This window comes from Mastomys coucha, unplaced genomic scaffold (genome assembly GCF_008632895.1).
Source record: "Mastomys coucha isolate ucsf_1 unplaced genomic scaffold, UCSF_Mcou_1 pScaffold22, whole genome shotgun sequence".
NCBI classification, from domain to species: Eukaryota; Metazoa; Chordata; class Mammalia; order Rodentia; family Muridae; genus Mastomys; species Mastomys coucha.
In genome coordinates, this window is record NW_022196905.1 from 36,207,779 (window position 1) to 36,227,686 (window position 19,908).

Genomic DNA, 19,908 nt, shown 5'->3' on the forward strand with positions numbered 1-19,908 from the left:
GGAACAAAGTATCCACACTTTGGTCTTCCTTCTTCTTGAGTTTCTTGTGGTTTGTGGATTGTAATTTGGGTATTTCGAGTTTCTGGGCTAATATCCTCTTATCAGAGAGTGCATACCATGTGTTTTCTTTTGTGATTGGGTTACCTCACTCATGATAATATTCTCCAGATCCATCCATTTCCCTAAGAATTTCATAAATTCAATGTTTTTAATAGCTGAGTAGTACTCCATTGTGTAAATGTACCACATTTTCTGTATCCATTCCTCTGCTGAGGGACATCTGGGTTGTTTTAAGTTTCTGGCTATTATAAATAAGGCTGCTATGAACATAGTGGAGCATGTGTCCTTATTACATGTTGGAGCATCTTCTGGGTATATGCCCAGGAGTGGTATAGCTGGGTCCTCAGGTAGTACTATGTCCAATTTCCTGAGGAACCTCCAAACTGATTTCCAGAGTGGTTGTACCCGCTTGCAATGCAACCAGCAATGAAGGAGTGTTCCTCTTTCTCCACAACCTCGCCAGCATCTGCTGTCACCTGAGTTTTTGTTCTAGCCATTATGCCTGGTGTGAAGTGGAATCTCAGGGTTGTTTTGATTTGCATTTCTCTGATGACTAAGGATGTTGAACATTGGGGAACAAAATACCCATGGAAGGAACTGCTGAGACAAACTATAGAGCAGAGACTGAAGGAAGGACAATCCAGAGACTATTCCACCTGGGAATCCTTCCCATATTCAATCATCAAATCCAGACACTATTGTGGACGCCCGCAAGTGCTGGCTGACAGGAGCCTGATATAGCTGTCTTCTGAGAGGCTCTGCCATTGCCTGACTAATACAGAAGTAGAGGTTCACAGCCATTCATTGGACTGAGTACAGGGTCCAAAATGAAGGAACTAGAGAAAGGACCCAAGGAGCTGAAGGGCTTGCAGCCCCTTAGAATGAACAGCAGTATGAACTAACTAGTACCCTCAGAGTTCCCAGGGACTAAACCACCAAACAAAGAGTACACATGGTAGGACTCATGACTCCAGCAGCATATGTATAGCAGAGGATGGCCTAGTCAGTCATCAAGGGGAGGAGAGGCCTTTGGTCCTGTGAAGGTTCTATGCCCCAGTGTAGGGGAATGCCAGGGCCAGAAAGTGGGAGAGGGTGGGTTGGTGATCAGGGGGAGGGGGGACAGAACAGGGTTTTTTGTTTATTTGTTTGTTTTCGGAGGGGAAACTGGGAAAGGAGATATCACTTGAAATATAAATAAAGAAAATATCTAATAAAAAAGAAGAAAACTAACGAACAAACAAATGAAAGAAAGTATAATAGCATGCCTGGCCTCTGCCTACTAGATGTCAGTAGCACTATGTTCCTCATGACAATAAGTTTCTAGGCACTGCTAAGTATCCATTGAAGGGAAAGTCTGTTTCTGCTGTGGAGTGCTGATATCAGGGTTGTTTGTAAAAGCAGACATTATTTGTCTTTTTGTTCACTATTTTTCTAGCTCCTTACATAGTTCTAAATAAACATGAGCTGTCAAGTCAAAGCATTGTTCCCTTGGAATTTAGATTGCTCTTCTATTAGAACTTGGAGGTCAAATGTTCCATCTCTGGTTCACAAACGTCCAAGGCAAGGCAGCAACGTGGGAATATACTCCACTCCAACTTCCTTTACCCTATCCAGACACTGGAACTGGGATGCTGGGCTGTTGGTCAGTTCTAGTAAAAGAGATGCAGATCATGGGATTTGGGTAAGATACTCCTCTAAGGGATGAAGGACAGAAAGAAGAACAACTCAGGGTGGGCACAGGGCATGTGATGATAGAATACCAAAGGCTTGGACTGAGGCTGGGACAAAAGATAAAAGTTTCACTTTTAAGATGTCTGATTAGTGAACCTCCCTCTGAAGTCATACTATGCCTGATTATAGCCTTGATTTGTGCCTCTTGCAGACAGATTAGAGCTTCATGAAATGCCATTATCCCTTTAGCTTATATTTCATTATTTTTACTTTTGCTCAGCAACTATCACATTTGATCATTTTTACATTAATTGTACATAACACTGCTTTGCTTTAAACATATTATTTTAAAACATTTTGCTTTACAGTTCACTTCCCAGCTAGAAATTCTGCAGACAGTGGCCATAAATCTCTCTTGAAAGAAAACAAAAGTTGTCTGTTTTAATTTCATATCAATTCCCTACAGCTTGGGCAAAGAGAAGGAGGACAGAAAAAAAAATCTCTCAAGCACTTGCAATTATGAATGTTTTTTCTCTACTAGTGGGTTGCTGTTTTTAAGCTGAATAGATTACTTTCAAAATACATTCGTCTAAGGTTATGGTTTGAAACTGTATTTTGGGACAAGGTGAAAGATTTTGAATAGAAATAGCAATTGAATTTTGGGACATGTGTGTGACCAAAAAGATAGTAGCAATGAGATTTATAAAACAGAATAGTGCCCTGCCAGGTAGATTTTGCTAAAATTCTGTTTTCAGTGCCCTGTAGTTCTACAAGCCTGGTGACAGGGAAGTATGGCCAATCACTCCCAAAGCTCAGTGCTATAAAAGAGAAACAACAATAAGTTAGTTTTCTCACAATATTTTTTTTTCATCTTGGGCAGGTATCAATATAGATGACTTGCTTCTGGTTCTCATGGCAACAGATGCCGTGTTGAGCATCTTGGATAAGAACAGGTTCACCCTGAGTTAGAGGATGCATTCCAGTGTGGTACTCTCACTTGGCTGATGCATTGGCATTGCCTTGTCAGTGATCTCAGTTAAGTGCCAGCAAGCAGGGTCTCTGGGTGTGGACCTCCCAGTCTGTTGGTTCTCAATCATTTACTTGATGGGGCTTTTCTCAGAAGGATTAAAAAAAGAGTTTGCCCAATTCCAGTGCAGGAATTTTGCATCATGATAAGATCAGAACAAAATCACATTTAGAACATATAAAATGAATGATGCTATAGTTTTCGACAAAGAATGTAGAACACAGGCCTCTTTGTAGATTATATGCTGGGACAAATGCTGCAATAGTCAGCAGTAATAATCCTTGATTTTGTGAATCATGTTTTTTTGGTAATAATTTTATTTTTACTTATAGTTCAAGATATATTTCTCCAAGCCTGAGGATTGTCACCTATTATATGGTAAGGCTTATGGGTCATCCTGTTACATTTATATACTCAGAAATCATCCCTGACTTAGGCCTGCTTCATTCACAATATAAATCAAATACATCACAAACTTCCATTTTGTTTGCCTTTCCAAGAGCTCACAGATCTGTGCACATTCCTTTGTCTGTCTGGCTACTGCCCTAGATTAAGCTGTCACAATATTTTGCCTAACATATTGTCTGTCCAAGTCAGCCTTCCCCAAGTCAGCTTTCTATTGTAGAAGCAAGTCCAGTCATGCATTCACAATTACCAAAAATTAAAACAGGCCAATGGTATCTGAGTCTCATTAGGATCAGTCCCCAAATAGAAGTGAGCCTCAGACGTAGGGACTGATTTCCTGTCTTTCAAGCTGACCTTGTGTCAGTACTCATTTTCTTCCTCCCTCTGAGCTTCAGCCATGATGGATTTCCTTTCCTTTCTAAGACTCCTGGACAGGAAGACAGAGTCTGTCTTATTACAGGGTCTTTTTAGGTGCGGGCGTCTCAACTTGGATGCTATTTCTCTTGACCTCTACAGTTCAGCAGGTTGCTCCTCTTTACTCCTTGGCTTAAGCTGGTTTGTATAACGACAATAATATTGTATATCATCTGGTGCAGCCATAAGCCTAAAGGCAGGTGAGGCTACCGCTTATTTCAATTGATTAGCAATGCCATCAAACTCTTTCAGCTCTCCCATTATTTGTTCCCTACCTTATGATCAGCCTAAACAGACTCATGTACAGCATGGCTACCAGCAGCAGCAGATTTGAATTCACTAATAGTTGTGCAAGAGGCATTAGCATCTTCTGAGTCTTATAACATCATGGAGAATAATTAAAACAAACAAACAAACAAACAAAATTTGGGTTATGTTACGTTAGGTAGAGAACAGTGAGGGTCAGAGGCTGGGAGGGTGCCAGTGGTGATTATGTTGAACATCTATGCCTCATCTTAGTGTAATTTACCATAAGCTTTAATGTAAAAGTTTAAAAGCTGTGATAAAGTATACATAAAACATGGTTTGTTTTTTGAGCATAGATGAAATGATATCAAATATGTCAACACTGCTCATACTCATGTATCTAAAAATGTATGGCTATCATTGCAAATCTCTACAATGTAAGCCCATCATCCCCACCCATCTAAAGGATTCTGAATCTTACCAAACAGAAACTATCTATTGATCAGCATCCTCTCCCTCCCCAGCCTCTGGTAAGCATTGTTACTTGCTGTATCTCTGAGATTCTTTACTCAAATCCCTCATATGAATAGAATCACACACTGCTGTCTTTTCATTATTGGCTTATGCCACTTAACAGAGTGTTCTCAAAGATCATCTGTTCACCCATCAGTACACCAGAGATGCTTTCCTTTGTAAGTCTAAACACATTTGCTCATCCTGTGTCTAGCACCTTTTCTGTATCTGTTTATCTACGGATGGACACTTGGGTTGCTCCCACCATTGGGCTGATGCAAGCAATGCTTCTGTGAGTTTGCTTTTGAATTAGTTATTCTTGGGTGTCTTTGGCCTGTGGTTTGCTTCTCTCAGCTCCCCACGCTGTAGTATCAGGTATGAGCTGCATCTTTTGCCTCTCCTTGGCGCTGTCTCTCAATGACCCTGAATGATGGCTGTCAGGATACAGGTATTCCGCCTTTTATATGAAAATACAACATGTAACTGGCTCTATGGAGAGAGGAAAGAGGAAGTTGAGTTCCATGATAAGATCATAACAAGGAAAGATTTACTTGCCTTTGATTCTTTTGGGCAACCATGGCACTATAGAATCCCATAGGTTAGGTGTTTGCAATAATATTTGAAGTAGTTTTTTAGGTGTCAGATTTTTGGGATGTGACAGAAGGGCTTTCAGCAGAGGCATGTTCTAGTTCCAATTCCAGTTCATGCCCTGTCACTAAGACATTGGGAGAAAAACTTAGCCATTCTCAAGAAGGAAATAATCAGCTCATTTAATGTTTTGTCTAATTCTATTCATTTTAAGGTTAGTTAATATTTATAAAACTTATTATAAAACTTTTCAAAATAGTATTATAATAAACTCCTGTGGACTCATGATCCAATTATAACAATTATCAACCCAGGTCTCATGTTTTGTCATCAGTTGCTCTACACACCACTCCCTTTGCCTAGATTATTTTGGAGTGAATCCCAGACACTATATAATTTAATCCAGACGGATTTTGCTATGCATTTAATAAGCACCTTTAAAGAAATATAAAAACAATGTTATTTTTTAATAACAGTAATTTAAAGTAATTTCTTATGATAATGAGATTTTGAGTCTATGTTGGGATTTTTGTAATTATTTTATGTTTTAGAATAAATGGTTTTACCTGTCATTGGCCTGTACTTCCTAACTTGCCTCCAGGCCTGGAGAACAACCCTACCCCCACTCCTTTAGCCACTCTCCCACCAACGCTGCAACTTATTTGTCAAATAAAATGGCTGATGTGGCCTGTAACTGTTCCCACATTTGCAGACCAAAGCCCAGTGGCATCATGTAACCCACTCTGCCATCCCTGTTTCCTGTAACTCGGTGGTTAGAGTTTGAAACTTGATAAATCTAAGGTGGAGTTTTGGGGAAAAAAACTCCACAATATTCAAGATTTTTCCATCATGTTTAAAGAGTTCTTTCTTTCTTATTGGAAACCTTTGTGGCCATGTCTAGACGAATTATTTCATCAGGACTCACAAATCTACGTTTCTAATTTTATCACTTTTTATTTTTCTAGAGTGAATCAAACATGTTTTGTAAAGCAAAGTGAGGGCATACGCTTGGCTATTTTTTGCTTCCATTTACTACTTTTCAAAACTGTGAATATGGCCATGGGATTTGCCCTCTTCCTCCCTCTTCTCCCATGGCCCTCCATGTCTTCCTTGCCATTTCTACCTTTTTTTAATTGCCACATTAAAGAAAACATTGTGTCTACAACAATCTTTATTAATGTGATCATATTTGATACTCTCCATATGGCTTGTTGCCTTTTAGAGTGTATGTTGAAAAAAATGCTTGTGGATTCTATTAACACTTTCCTTAAGTGTTCTTTCTTAACTGATTGTTTTAAAATCCAGACTGACCCTGTACTATGGCAGTTGATATACTTAGTAAAAATTTCATTGAATAAAGACTTCCAAAGATACATATTTTCCCCACAAAAGGAGATAAAATCGGAATGCCTTCCTTCCTGGGATGAAGATGCAGTGACAGGAGGGGTAACAGTGACTATGCCACATCGAGGATGAACACTATGTGGACACGGAGATCTCAGAGTGGAAAGTTTTGGGAAACGGTTCCTACATGATACCCTTAGCTAGTGACTCTTAAGATCACTCTGCCTGATTTCTTGTTCTATGATGTCAAAACCCCTTTGCTTTTTAATCCATTATTTATATGGCTGTCTTCATTGATACATTTTTTCCAAAGTCAAACACCTAACAAGTGGGCGAGCTGGATTCCACATCCAGATTTGATAATATGTAATGGTTATGTCCTCTTGTTAAATAATGTAGAGAACCCATGGGCAAGAAATATAACTTAATCTCCAATACAGATCATTCCCTCATTAACTCTCAAATTACTCTCACCAGTTCTTTGTGCCTAAAGCCATGTGGTTCCTGAATTAACACACCTTTCAGCTTGTCCTCAGCAGGGGAAGGGATTCCTCTGGCTCCATGCAATGGACTGATAAACACATACGTCTTTCTTGCTTCTTGTCAGATTATAACTAAGCTTTCTATACTAAAGATAATCTTTTTTAAAATTAATTCCTTGCATAATACAGTATTCTTATAAAGATTTCGCTAAATAAACACTTGATAATAATGGTTGATTCATTCTACTATTTTAATTTAATCAATGTAAGCTTGAATCTCATCCACAGGAATGGTGTTCATCCCCTGAACTGGTTCTAATTTCAATTAGAAATAAGCAAACTCTGATTTACCAGTTCATCCTCAAATTCTATTAGGATTTTAAAACTGATATGACTCTTCATGATTCCATGATCAGCTTTATTGACATTAATAGGTTTGGAGAATTTTCTAGAATCCAGGTTCATTTTCCTTCCTATAGATCATGATGGTAAATAAATTAGCAAGCTAGCTGGGTCTCAGTGACACCACAAAAGGTGTAGAAAGCTTTCCAGGAAGAAAATGGATGTAATTGTGCTATATTTTCATCTCGATACCACAAATTTCTGAGCTGAGAAGACGGTAATAATCCTTGACCATCCAAGGTCTACTGACTCTTATGGTTCTTATCTCTCACCTGGAATCTCAAGCCAGACCTGGCCAATAAAACCAGAATGATACTGCTTAGGTACCCAGTCTGTTTGCCATGTGCTCTAAGGGTGTTTTGACAATTTCACCACCTCTTCTTAACATGTTGTCATATTCCTGATGCTTGAGTTCTATTTATAAAGCATTTACCCAGCACATGTATGAGCCAGTAGTTTAGATACCAGGCTCTAAAAAATGAATAAGCTTCTACAGGTTGATAACCAGGTTACTCACTTGAAAACTTAGTTCACTCTTCAGTGGGGTTATGAAGCACTGAGTTGCTAATGGTATTTTCCTCTATCTGTGATTTAACACTCACTCACTGATGGGATCCACTGGAGTCCAAGTAGTGTCTACCTCTTCAAGACAATGGCTCCCGTCTTGCTCCTAGCTGAGACCCTTTTGATGTATCTTGCTGACCAGATTTGGATCTTATTTGTTGCTTACCTGTGTGGTTCTTGCCAACCAGGTAAGGAGAAGAAATCCTGAGATTACCAGAGGAAGGCATGTCACTGGCTAACTTTGATGCAAAAATGCAGGTTAGTGTTCTAGCTCCATGAAACCCCAGAATACTACCTGGCCCATTGTAGCCACACTCCACATTTACCCCTACACCTCAACATCTGACATAGGAGCCCTGAATACATTTATTTTGTCAGCCCCCCCCACCTCCCCATACTCTGTCACTCATTCTTCTGGCCTTGATCTCATGCTTTGTCCTTCCCTATTTATCTACATTTCCCCTGTGTCCTCCATGGCCTTGGAACTACCCTTAAAAGGCTGCTTCTGAGCTTTCTGCATGGATTTAACTACCCAGCCAGAACTTCTACTTAATTTACTATTAACATTTCAAACTAATGAGTGGGGACTGTCAGTTGGGTCCCAAGTGCACCCATAACTCACATGCTTTGGAAGTGTATATGGAAGATGGAGGAAAGAGAAAAACAGAGAGAAAAAAAATAGAATTATTTTAGTCATGTAAGTCATGAAAGTGCTCACCAGGCTGTTCTGGTTTTGTTTGTTTTAAAAAATGACTAGAGGCCATAATGTTTGAACTTTCCATTGTCAAGTCTGCTGAGAATTCAAACAGGGCTGACCCCTGGAGACTTCTCTTTCTTCAGTTCCTGAGATGGAAAAAATGAAAGCCTGAATCTTATTAAGCAGATCCACAGGACTCAAGTAGAAAGAAATATGAAAACACAATTCTGTGATCAAGCCTGGAAAGGAAAATAACTTCAGAGGGAGCCAGACACGCTTTGGAATTCTATAGCTACATCGTGAGATGAAGACAGCATATGAATGAATGGTGGTATGTATGTGTGTGTGTGTGTGTGTGTTTGTGTGTGTGAGTATGTGTATGCTCATCTGCATAATGAAAACAACTTATTTGAAAACTTACAGGAGATGTTATTTTCTAGAATGACTATAAAAATATAAACAAATTACTTTTAAATATGGAACTTATATTTTTTGGAAAGGACACATTTGTGGACCCCAAAACCCTGCAAGGAATGCTTCTGCCCCATAGCCTCATAGTTGTTACAGATCAGTAGGGCTTCCTCTAAGCCTTGTATCATTCTCTTTCCTTACTCAAGCTTTACTAGTCTATCTAGAAATTCCTAACAAAATACCAAAGATGGTGTGGCTCATAGCTCAGATACTTGTTTTTCATGGTTCTGAAACCTAGATATCAAGGACCAGAGTATGGGCAGAGGCTGATGTTTACCCTGCTTTCAGAGGCAGAGCACTGAAAAACAGAAAGAGGACAGTATAACTTACTGGGGTTCTTTGTACAAGAAAACAAATACCATTTTTGGACAGCTCCATTCTCATATCCTAATCACAGGCTGATAGCTTTACCTCCCCATACTATAGTCTTCAGTGTCAAGGTTGGTTATAGTTTAGATATATGCACAGACCCACACAGGGCCATGCTATCCCTGGCTGGTAGCTCTGTCTTAAAAAGCTGTGGAGTCTTCATGGCAGGAGCTATAGTTGTGTAGGTAGGTCATCAGGGGTGAGCCTTTAGACATTATAATGTAGCATTGCTTCTGGCCTGAGCTTTCTGTTTTATGACTGTCCAAGCTCAGAATAAGCCACAAGCTCTCACTACTATAGAACTCTACCATGATGGACTGTAAAATGGCTTGTGAAATGAGATAGATGAACATGGATGGATAGGATTTGGTTGGTTCTGGAAACCTCAGTCCAAGTCCCTTAGCAGGGGAGCCTTTATTTGTCTCCTAGATATGACATCCAAATAATTTACTCTTTTTAGGGAGAGTGGCCTAAACATATGAATGCTTCTTAACTGACATTCAGGTCTTTGATCTCTGAAGGTCTTGAAAGAGCATAACTATGGTTCTCTTGAAGCCCCTGGCTTAGTTTAGACATATTGCAACATACCTTGCATGCAAACAACTGATTTCTCCTTGTTTTCTGTCTCTGTTTTGAAAAAAGGTCTTTACTTTTTCTAATTAAAATTCCCTGTAAGTATTTTTCTCTAAATCATGTCTTCCATCATAGAAGAATTTGAGTCTCTTCCTCAAAGAAAGAGAAATTGCGGGCAGCTTTCAAATGTCAGGGACATGTTTCTGCCTGTCAAGATTTCCAAGCACACATGCATGAGGGGCTGCTGGTATGGCACAGAGCATGTCAACAATTTTCTGCCTCTCGATTCCTGTACCATCACTAAGGCCTACATTAGCATGTCATGCTGCATAAAACTGATGAACCGATTCTGATACAACTATTAATTGAAATTTGTTATTTACATCAGCTGACTTTGTCTCACAGCTCATTCGATTTTGACAAATAAAATGCATCTTATATATTTGTCATTTTAGTGTCAGAATAGTTTCCCTTCCCTGAAAGCTCCTTGTGCCCTACCTGTCTCATCCCCTATACATCTGCCATGTTATGCTGCTCATATAGGTTTACCTTTCCCAGGAGGTCATGGAGATTGGAATTTTTTGTCAAAACTATAGTCTTTGCAGTAACTTTATTTAAAAAAAAGTTATAGTAATTCTAGAGCTTTTACAACATCATTCTTCTTACTTTGTTCTTCACCTTCAGTTGTTGTACGGACTATTCTGAGTTTTTCATTTTTCTGCATAAAATTTAGAACAAGTTCATCAATATCCAAAGAACAGCTTGTATTGGAGAGCATAGATACTTGCCAAAGAAAAATTTGCTGATATTTTGAGTGGGATAATGCTGATTCCTTTGAGATGGTTGAGAAGAACTGATCTTTTTACACGGTTGAAGAATGTGGAATGTTTTACCATTTACTTTTATCTTCCTTGTTTGTGCCTATCCTTCCTTGGGAGCTCTTTTGTTTGAATTATAAATATCCCCATGTGTAATCTTATACATATTTTGTTAGATTTGTAACTATAAATTTTTGGAGAATGCTAATATGGATGGTGTTATGTCTTTAATTTCAATTTCCAGTTGCTCATTGCAGACATGTAGGTTTATTTATTTTTATCTGAAAAGAAAAAAAAATCTTCCATACAAGTTCACATTGCCTTAGTGTAAATGAAATCTTACCAGAGATTAAAGGAAAGTACTAACCCAAAGATTGATTTCTACAGTCTCATCAGGAGCTAATTTACTAGATGCTTGAATATGGTCACAGTGAGTAGCTCCCTATCTCCCAAAGCTACTCAATGTATTTTCAACAACTTTACTTTTAGATCGTATTTTTCTATATTTGATTCTTCATGGGTGAGCTATCGCTTAATTAAAAAATGATAAAGGCATTTGCCACTTAAGTTAATAACTTCACCTGCACTTTCATCACTCAAGTAACTATTGAAAAAGTTTGATAAATCCATGGAGCCCTGGAAACTCCATAGTCTGACTCTAGAGTACCAACTGAACACTTGACTTCAGGTTTATATTTTCCACTTAGCTTAGTAACTTTTGGTAAATTCCCCCTACCAATTGCTTTATGCCTGATGTCATATTCCCACAGTATAGGCATATAAATGAATCAAGGCAGTGAACATGAAAGCAGTTGTGAATTAAACTGTTCAGTGGGCATATGATTTGGACCCAGCATTTCCATGGAAACTAGGATTCAAACGTCCTCTAGAAAACTAACATTATGATTTTCTTGGAGGGAAAGATGAAGATGCCATTAAACATTTTGTATACTACTACTGAGTACACAAGTGTGGTGTAGTCTGAAGCCTTAAGTAGCTCATAGCAATGTATCCTGGCCTGTTGCATTTCATACATACCAATCTTCAAGAGTTGTTCAACTTTTGACTTAATGGATCAGCTTCCATCATTTCTAAAATAGTCATGGTAAGTGGATACCATTTATCATACTCTACCATGACAGTATGTATAGGAATCTCACAACTCAAAACCTGCAGAGCAATAAGTGGGTGCTCAGACAGAGCTCAAGAGCTCCCAGACCTCAGGTTCTGGAGTCAAACCCCACATCTAGGAGATTTGGAGATTTGCATTTAGTCTGATTTTCCTAGAGACAAAAGTTTCTATTTCCTCTTTCCTTAATCATAATCAGCCACTGCTTCTCCTCTAGCCTTGTACTGCATGGAGGTGGTAGGGGTTGTGTTTGTTTACCAATCTCTGCAGGGCTGGATCTTGATAGATTTACTAGGCATTTCTCACCTATATTTCACAGGCTCCATGCAGCTCAGAGTAGCTATGAATGCCACCCAATATTAAATTATAAATTTATTTAAGACATTGTGATGTATATATTTTATGCGCATGTGTGTGTGTGTGTGTGTGTGTGTGTTTGTATGTGTGCATATGTGTGTGATGAGATGATCCAGTTTTCAAGAGTTTCAGGAGTTTCTAGATACTTAAATAAGAGAGTACTTGTAGAATTTTCTTCCCTAGAAGAAATGTTTAGTTATAACCTGAAGACCTGTGAAGATTACTTTAACTGAAACAAGGTTTGCAGATGTAATTGCATTAAGATGGAATTTTTACAGGGTAAGATGTTTACTAAACCCAGGATGAATGAGAGGAAAAGAGACAGGTTGTCCTGTACAATGATTACTTTCAAATTGAATTTCTTTTCTACCGAAAGGAGAATGGAGATTCATAAGTCTCAGGAATAAACAAAACTTAGACATCTTGGAGAGATGGAGGTTAAAAGATTTATAGGAGTTCTTTGAGGTCACACAAACATAATGATTGCTAGGGAGAAAGACCCTTTCCAGCTCATCAGTACATAAGCCCCGCAAGGAGCTCCAAGGAAGCCTGCTTTGTGAGCCTTTCTTGCTGGGGTGGGCTGGGGATTCATCAATGCTCTTATAAGCAGTGCTTCACCCATACTCCTGTAAGTAACCCCAATGAACTTAAAAGTTGACTAAACTAGACTTTGATTGTATCATTACTTTGGTCTGTACCTTATTTGATGTATGTAAAATCTGTTTTTCTATTTTCTGAGGAAAGGGCAAACAAGACAAACAAACAAACAGAGAGACATAGACAGACAGACAGACAGACAGACAGACAGACAGACAAAAAAATCACTCAGAAATTGAAGTGATCAGCACAGATCACAGGCCATCACCAGAAGGTTAGGAGAGGCAAGGAAGTGTCAGGTCTCAAACCAAGGACAAATGACTGAGGTACCTATTTAATATATTAAAGTAGACCTGGTACCAGGTTCTCCCAGTGTACCTCAATCTCTTTGTGTTACAGAGTATGCCTGTCATACTTAGCCCTGTACCCTAAACATTTCCAGTCTAGGGGCTGGGCTGTCCTTCCCTTAGCTTCCCTTCTGTATATAATCCAGACATTTTGGTTATATTTCCTTTTTTTATCTACCCTTTGACTCACCTGGCTCTCCTGCCCTCTCTCACATGGCTTGGCATAGGGTCATGTTCACTCTGGACTTTCCCAGACACCCCTGCCTGGCTATGTTCTGTTTTATCTACCACCAACTTTTTTCACCATACTCAGGAACAGTCTTGTTCTTCCTTTTTCCCCCATTCATCTGGTGCTGATGATACCCAAGACTGCAAGTAGGACTGCAGTTCCTGGGTAGGCAAGAGAAACCGATGGAGAGACAAGAAAACAGGGGAAGGGGAGATGGTGGCAAGTGTTTTTAGTAGAGATTCCCAGACTGGTGTAGCATCCAGAGCCAAAAGATGCTAGATGAATGCCCAAGAGGGTGTCTTGAGGGCATAGAAAGCTCTAGGACCTGGAGAGACACTTGTGGTATAGACAAGAATAGGAATAGTTTGAGCATGTGGAGAGGAGAAGTCGGCAAGAAGGTAGACTCTAGGATTTGGGATCAAATTTGATGGATGGCAGAAGTCAGGAAAAACACATTTTATACATACCTTAAGACACTCAGATCAGCATCTTGGTTCAGAGAGGTGAAGTCCCTTAGAAGGGAACTCATATATGCCAATCCGGGTTTTGACACCAGATGAATGTTAAAAAAAAAAAATGAAATAAGAAAGGAAGGGAAAACATGACTGGTTCTAGGTATGGTGGAGGAAAATGTTTATTGTAGATATGAGGGAGAACATAGCTAGAGGCAGGGACACCAAGGAGACTCCAGAGTGAATATGAACCTGAGCCAGGCCATGTGAGAAGAGTGGAGAACCAGGAGACCAGGAGACTCAGAGACCAAGGGACCGAGAGAGGACGGGGTGGACAAAAATGGATAACAAAACTTACTGGAATATATAGGGAAGGGCAGCTGTGGGAAGAAAGAAGGTGGGCTAGAGAAGTTTAGGGTATGGGGCTGCGTATACCAGGCATACCTTGTAACAGAGATTAAAGGATGCTGGGAGAACCTGGTGGTCAGGTCCACTTTGATATAGTAAATAGGTGCCTCAGCCATTAGTCCTGGGTTTGATACCAAACAATGTTGTTTTCTTAATAGACAGTCCTAATCTAAGTTCTCGAGCTTCCAGAACTGTGAGGGAATAAATTTTGGTCTCTTGGATTATGGCTCTTTGTCAGCAGCTGTTGCATGATGTACATATTATAGACACCAAGTAAAGCTGTGATCTTGGCCTCTTCCTTTGCACTATTATGTCTGGATGAGTTTCATGAAGCTTTTCCAGCCTTGTTGCAGTCCTGAGAACTGCAGTGTGAAATCTATGGGGCCTGTGGAACTTAAATCCTGAAGCTTCCCCCTGTTCTCTTCAATTAGGTAATACATCTCTGACCCTCTGTTTAAGGCAAACTGATTTAATTTTTCTTTTGTTTGCAAGTAAGATTATCCTAACTAATTCAAAAAGGCATTCTCTCTTTCCTTGCCTTCTTCCTCTGTGGATCCACACTATAGGATTTTTGTGAGGGCTCAATTAGGTACAGAATGAACCAGATTGTTTTCAGTGTGTCTGATTTTCATTAATTCACTGTTAAATTCAGCTACCGTTATAATTCTTCAGTGAATAGTCAGCAAATGCTCACGTCTGGATGGATGAATGAACAGGGTTTCCCTAATGCAGAAAGGAATGGGGAATGATAATTAGGGAGGGGAAAACACAGAGGTATTGAGGTACAGAGAGATGTGGAGGTGTGGAGTTATCAGGCCCCAACTAAAACAAACACACAATGCTTACATCAGCTAGGACCAGGACTAAAACCAGGCAAGTATGGCATTTTATGCCAGATATTTGTCTTAAAGAATGCATTCAGGATGCTTGCTGCTATGTGAGAGTAGGACTGGCTGGAGAATGCCAGGCTTAGAGGCTGCCTTCCCAATTCACAGTGCCCAAGGATTAGGACAGGAGATGTGTGTGAGCTTTGTTAGGTGTCAGAGTTAAGGAAAAGGGTTTGCATTTTGCCTGAGGGAGAGCAATTCACTGTTTCTCCCAAAGACCTTGTTTGAAATTAAAGTCTTGGAACACTGGATTCAATTAACTACCCGTTTAGGGACCTTGGGATTCTAACTTGCTGTGTGCTTCATTTTCCCTTACAAATCATTCTCTGGCTTCTTGCTTCCTTACTTCTTCCACCTATAAAAAAACCTCAGTCTGTGGGGCTGCATCAGAACCAGTTTCCCTCCTTCCCATGTTAAAGTGAGGAATAGAAGCGACATACATTTTGCCTTCAAAAATCAATGTTGCCATCCATGTGGCCTAGAATGAAGATCTCGAGAACACATACCAAAATGTAAGACAGTACACATAAATATATGGTGTGTATGAGTGCTCACACATCTGTACATGCATGTATGTCTGTGTCTGCATGCATGTATCTAAACAGTAGTTGGAAGAGACTTACACATTCAATTTGCTAAAACAAACACAAGCTCCCCATCTCAATTGCATGACTCCTCAGTCAGAAGTACACACAGCATCTGTTTCCTTAGAAGGTTTCGGTCTATGAGAGTACAGATGATTGACAAGTGCTTCAATATGGGCAGGTCCTGCAAACAACCACAACATTAATGTCTGCGGGACAACCAGTGAACTTTGAAGGGAGACAGGCTAATGGCACGGAATAGGGTAGAGTCAGAACAACTTCTCAGATGGGTGGTGCTTAGCCACTTTCATTTCCAATGTGAGCAGGAGTTTGCCCTGTGCTGGTCTGAACAAGATGCAGGACAACTCCTCTGCTCTATGAAGCACATATCTCTCTACAGAAATTTGTCTGAGGTGACAGTTGACCCATATCCCTCCATGTTTCCACTTGTGCTTGAAGGCATGCAAATTCATCATCTTTCTCTTAACATATGAAATAAATTCTTTGCTTTGTGTTTGGAAAATGTCTTCTTTGCTAGTTACCAATGTATTTTCATCCTCAACACAATGGCTTTTGACCCCTTAAAACAGTATTAAGAAGTATGAGGAAGGACATTTGGGATAGAAAGAGGGCTGAGTATACTTCTGTATATCAGGAAGGGGAAGAAAAGGAAAAAAGTAGGGGCTGAGTACCTGGGACTGAATAGAATATCTGGAGAAGGGCCAGAATTATGATGGCAGAGAGAAAATATTCAAAAGTCTCAGATCAGAGCATGGGCTTGTTTCCTGGACATGCTCTGTTGTGTAATAAAAATTCCTCTCACCTTTTTAATGAATGCTAAGCTGTGGACTAGATTCTATATTCTAAATGATGTACTTACAAGAATATCTGCTTTTAAATTCCATTCCCCCCTCTCCATTGCCTTCCCTTCCCTCCCTTCCCCTATCTCTCCCTCCCTTTTCCTCTCTTCCTTTTGTTGAGACCAGGTCTGTGGTGGTCTGAATGAAAATGGCCCACATAAGACTCTCAGGGAGTGGCATTATCTGAGGTGTGGCTTTTTTTGGAGTAGATGTGGCCTTGTGGGGGAAGTTTGTCATTAGGGGTGGGCTTTGAAGTTTCAGAAGCTCAAAGCAGGCCTAGTAGTTCACTGTCTTTTTCTGTAGCCTGCTGATCCAGTTGTAGAAAGCTCAGCTACCTCTTTCGTACCATGCCCACCTGCATGGTGCCATGCTTCCCACCATAACAATAGACTAAAACTCTGAACTGCAAGCCAATCTCAATTAAATGCTTTCTTGAGATTCTAGCAATCAGAATGGCTAAGATCAAAAACTCAAGTGACAGCACATACTGGTGAGGACATGGAGAAAAGGAACACTCCTCTATTGCTGATGGGATTGCAAACTGGCACAACCACTCTGGAAATCAGTCCTGAGCTTCCCTAGAAAATTAGATATAGTTCTACCTGAAGACCCTCCTTGGAATGATACCACTCCTGAGTATATACCCAAAAAGTGCTCCACCATACTATATGGACACATGCTCCACTATGTTCATAGCAGGCTTGTTTGTAATAGGCAGAACCTGGAAACAACCCAAATGCCTGTCAGCCAAAAAATGAATACAGAATATATGCTTCATTTATACAATGGAATGCCATTCAGCTATTAAAAACAAGGACATCATACATTTTGCAGGTAAAAGGGTGAAACTAGAAAATATCATCCTGAGTCGGGTAACCCAGATCCAAAAGGACATTCATGGAAAATACTCATAAGTGGATATTAGCCAAAAAGTGCAGAATACCTATGACACAACCCCTAGACCATAAGAAGTTTCACAAGAAGGTCCAAGTACAGATCATAGGAGGCAGAAGGAGGGAGGGATCTGTATGGGAGAGGGGAGGTAGAGGGGGAAGGGGGACAGGATCAGGTATGGGGGGAGACAGGAGAGAAGTTCAAAGGTTAGGAGAATAAATGGAAACATGCAGCTGCTGGGAGTTGCAGGTAGGGGTAACCTCTAGAAAACCCCAGAGACCTGAGATGTGAGAGGCTCCCCTGACTCAGTGGGGGTAACCTTAGCCCAAAAGCTCAACAGTGGGGATATGGAACCTAAAGAGACCACCTCCAATAGAGAAGCAGAATGCTTTCTTTTATAAGAGCAACCCTAACTTAGACAAAGTCTTACTACATTGCCTATGCTAACCTGGAACTGTAAATCAACCTGCCTCAGCTTTCTCACTGCTACACTTACAGGCATGCACCATTCTGCCTGGCATAGGCCTTCTATTTAAAAAAATTATGTGTGTTTGGTATATGTGTATGCTCACATACACATATGTAGATACATGTGATATGGGGGTGGATGATAAACTCGGATGTCATCTTCACGAATACTGCTCATTTCTTTTGAGAGCGGGTCTTTCCTTGGCTTGGAGCTCATCAGTTAGACCAGGCTTGCTGGCTAGTGAGCTCCGGGTAACCTCCTCCTGTTTCTCTTAGCCAGTACTGGGATTACATGTGTGTGTTTCACTATGCCCAAAATTTCCCATGGATTCTGTGTATGGAACTCAGGCTTTGGTCTCTGAGGTTTTTGGTCTTTGGACAAGGTTTTGTTTTGTTTTGCTTTTTCCAACAAAGCCCCTTTTCCAGGCTAGGCCTTTTGTTTATAGACAAGAAAGGGATGGGGAACATGGAAGGGACTCTGTGGGTTGGGGGACCTGGAGTGGAGGGCAGTGGTTGGGGTGAAAATGAATAACTAAATCAATTAATAGAGAAAAAATTACTTCCCAACCTAAAGTAGACTACATGCATTTGACCCTCTATTGACTAGCAAGTATCTTCCCTCTACTGAGGATAAACACTGAAAGAAATGTAATAATATTAGCTTATAGGAAGTCCAGCCATCTCATTTAAACAAGTGGAAAAGGTGGTCTGTGTAGAGCCCCTGAGTTGTCGTCCTCCATTTGGTGTGTGTAGCAGATGTTTTGTCAGTGCTGAACAAAACAATGTGAATCTAGGTGAGTGGAAGGTGAGGAGAGAAGATGGGCAGGAGCTGGTCATTGTTTCCATGAATGCTTGTAGAAAGATTTCTACCTATCCCCCGAAAGTCATGTCAAGTTTAAAGAGCTATTCCACAGGAATTGCTGGTATCATTCCAGGTTTTGTAAGGAGCATTTGTGGTCTAGAAAGTGAAGATAATTCTTCCCAACTATTCTCAGTAAAGTCTGGCAGAGTCCCTAATGTTGATTTGTTTCCCATAGTTGCTCCCTGCTGTTCCCTGTAGTAATTAACAGAGCTGCATCTTGAGGTATTTTCTAATGAATGTGCCTCCTGGGTAGCTCTCAGGCAGAGTGGGGTTGATGCATCGGTTTGGGTTCCAATTTCATCACTTGGTAGCTGAGTGTAGGATATCTAGTGAATCTCACTGTCTTCCTAAGACTCTTGACTAATACAGGTTCCTGAGACATTCTTTTTATTTTTTTAATAATTTTTATTGCATTATGATGAGAAAAGTTACGTTTTCAATTTATCTGAATTCGTTAACATTTAAAAACATATTTTAAGTAAATAGAATTAAATCACATTCTTGTTCCCCTTTGATACCCCAACTCCTCCCAGAGACCCGCCCTTCAACACCTACAATATCTTTTTTGTCATATTCCTTAAAATTTATAAAATATTATAACAATAAAAATAAGTATTATGAAAATTGTTTGATATAAAACAACAATAAATTTAACAGTCTTATGTAGATGTTTGTCTACAGCAATAGTTAAAATATATTTTTCTCAATATAAATTTTAAATAACTCCAAACATATTAACTGTATACTTCAAAATAATATATTACTATTAGTATTTTCTTAAATGAACATAAATATATAAAGTCTTTTTGTTTGTTTTGTATTTAGTAGAGTTTAAAATCTTGGCTCTTACTGTGGTACAAGCCCAAAATAAGAACGATTTTTAGACATTGGGTTTCATTGTAATAAGGCTATACTTCAATGACCCTCACATCACCATAGGATTTTACCTCCATCGTAGCTAAGCTGAGAGTTGGTAGTTCTTCTGCACCAAGAAATGAATTGTAGGCTCAATTTTTGGATACAGACTTCCTGCTATGGTCAAAGCTATTTGACTTGAGTGAGTGACTTCATTCTCAGCCCACAGAGAACAGATTACATTCATTTGAGAAATGGTGTAGGTACTTAAGATGGTCTATCCATAAAGTCATTCACCAACTATTTCAATGAACAATGGTTCTGCTTGGAGGGTG

At 39.7% G+C, this 19,908-nt stretch overlaps 1 long non-coding RNA gene across 1 annotated transcript in view; it reads left to right on the forward strand.

Annotated features, from left to right (window-relative positions):
• The first annotated feature begins 1,593 nt into the window (after positions 1-1,593).
• The window catches only part of LOC116070706, a 27,818-nt gene continuing 9,503 nt past the window's right edge, over positions 1,594-19,908 (forward strand). The window contains exons 1-2 of the long non-coding RNA XR_004110528.1: positions 1,594-1,741; positions 3,091-3,136. This is a non-coding gene — a long non-coding RNA (uncharacterized LOC116070706). The remainder of the gene's footprint in view (positions 1,742-3,090; positions 3,137-19,908) is intronic.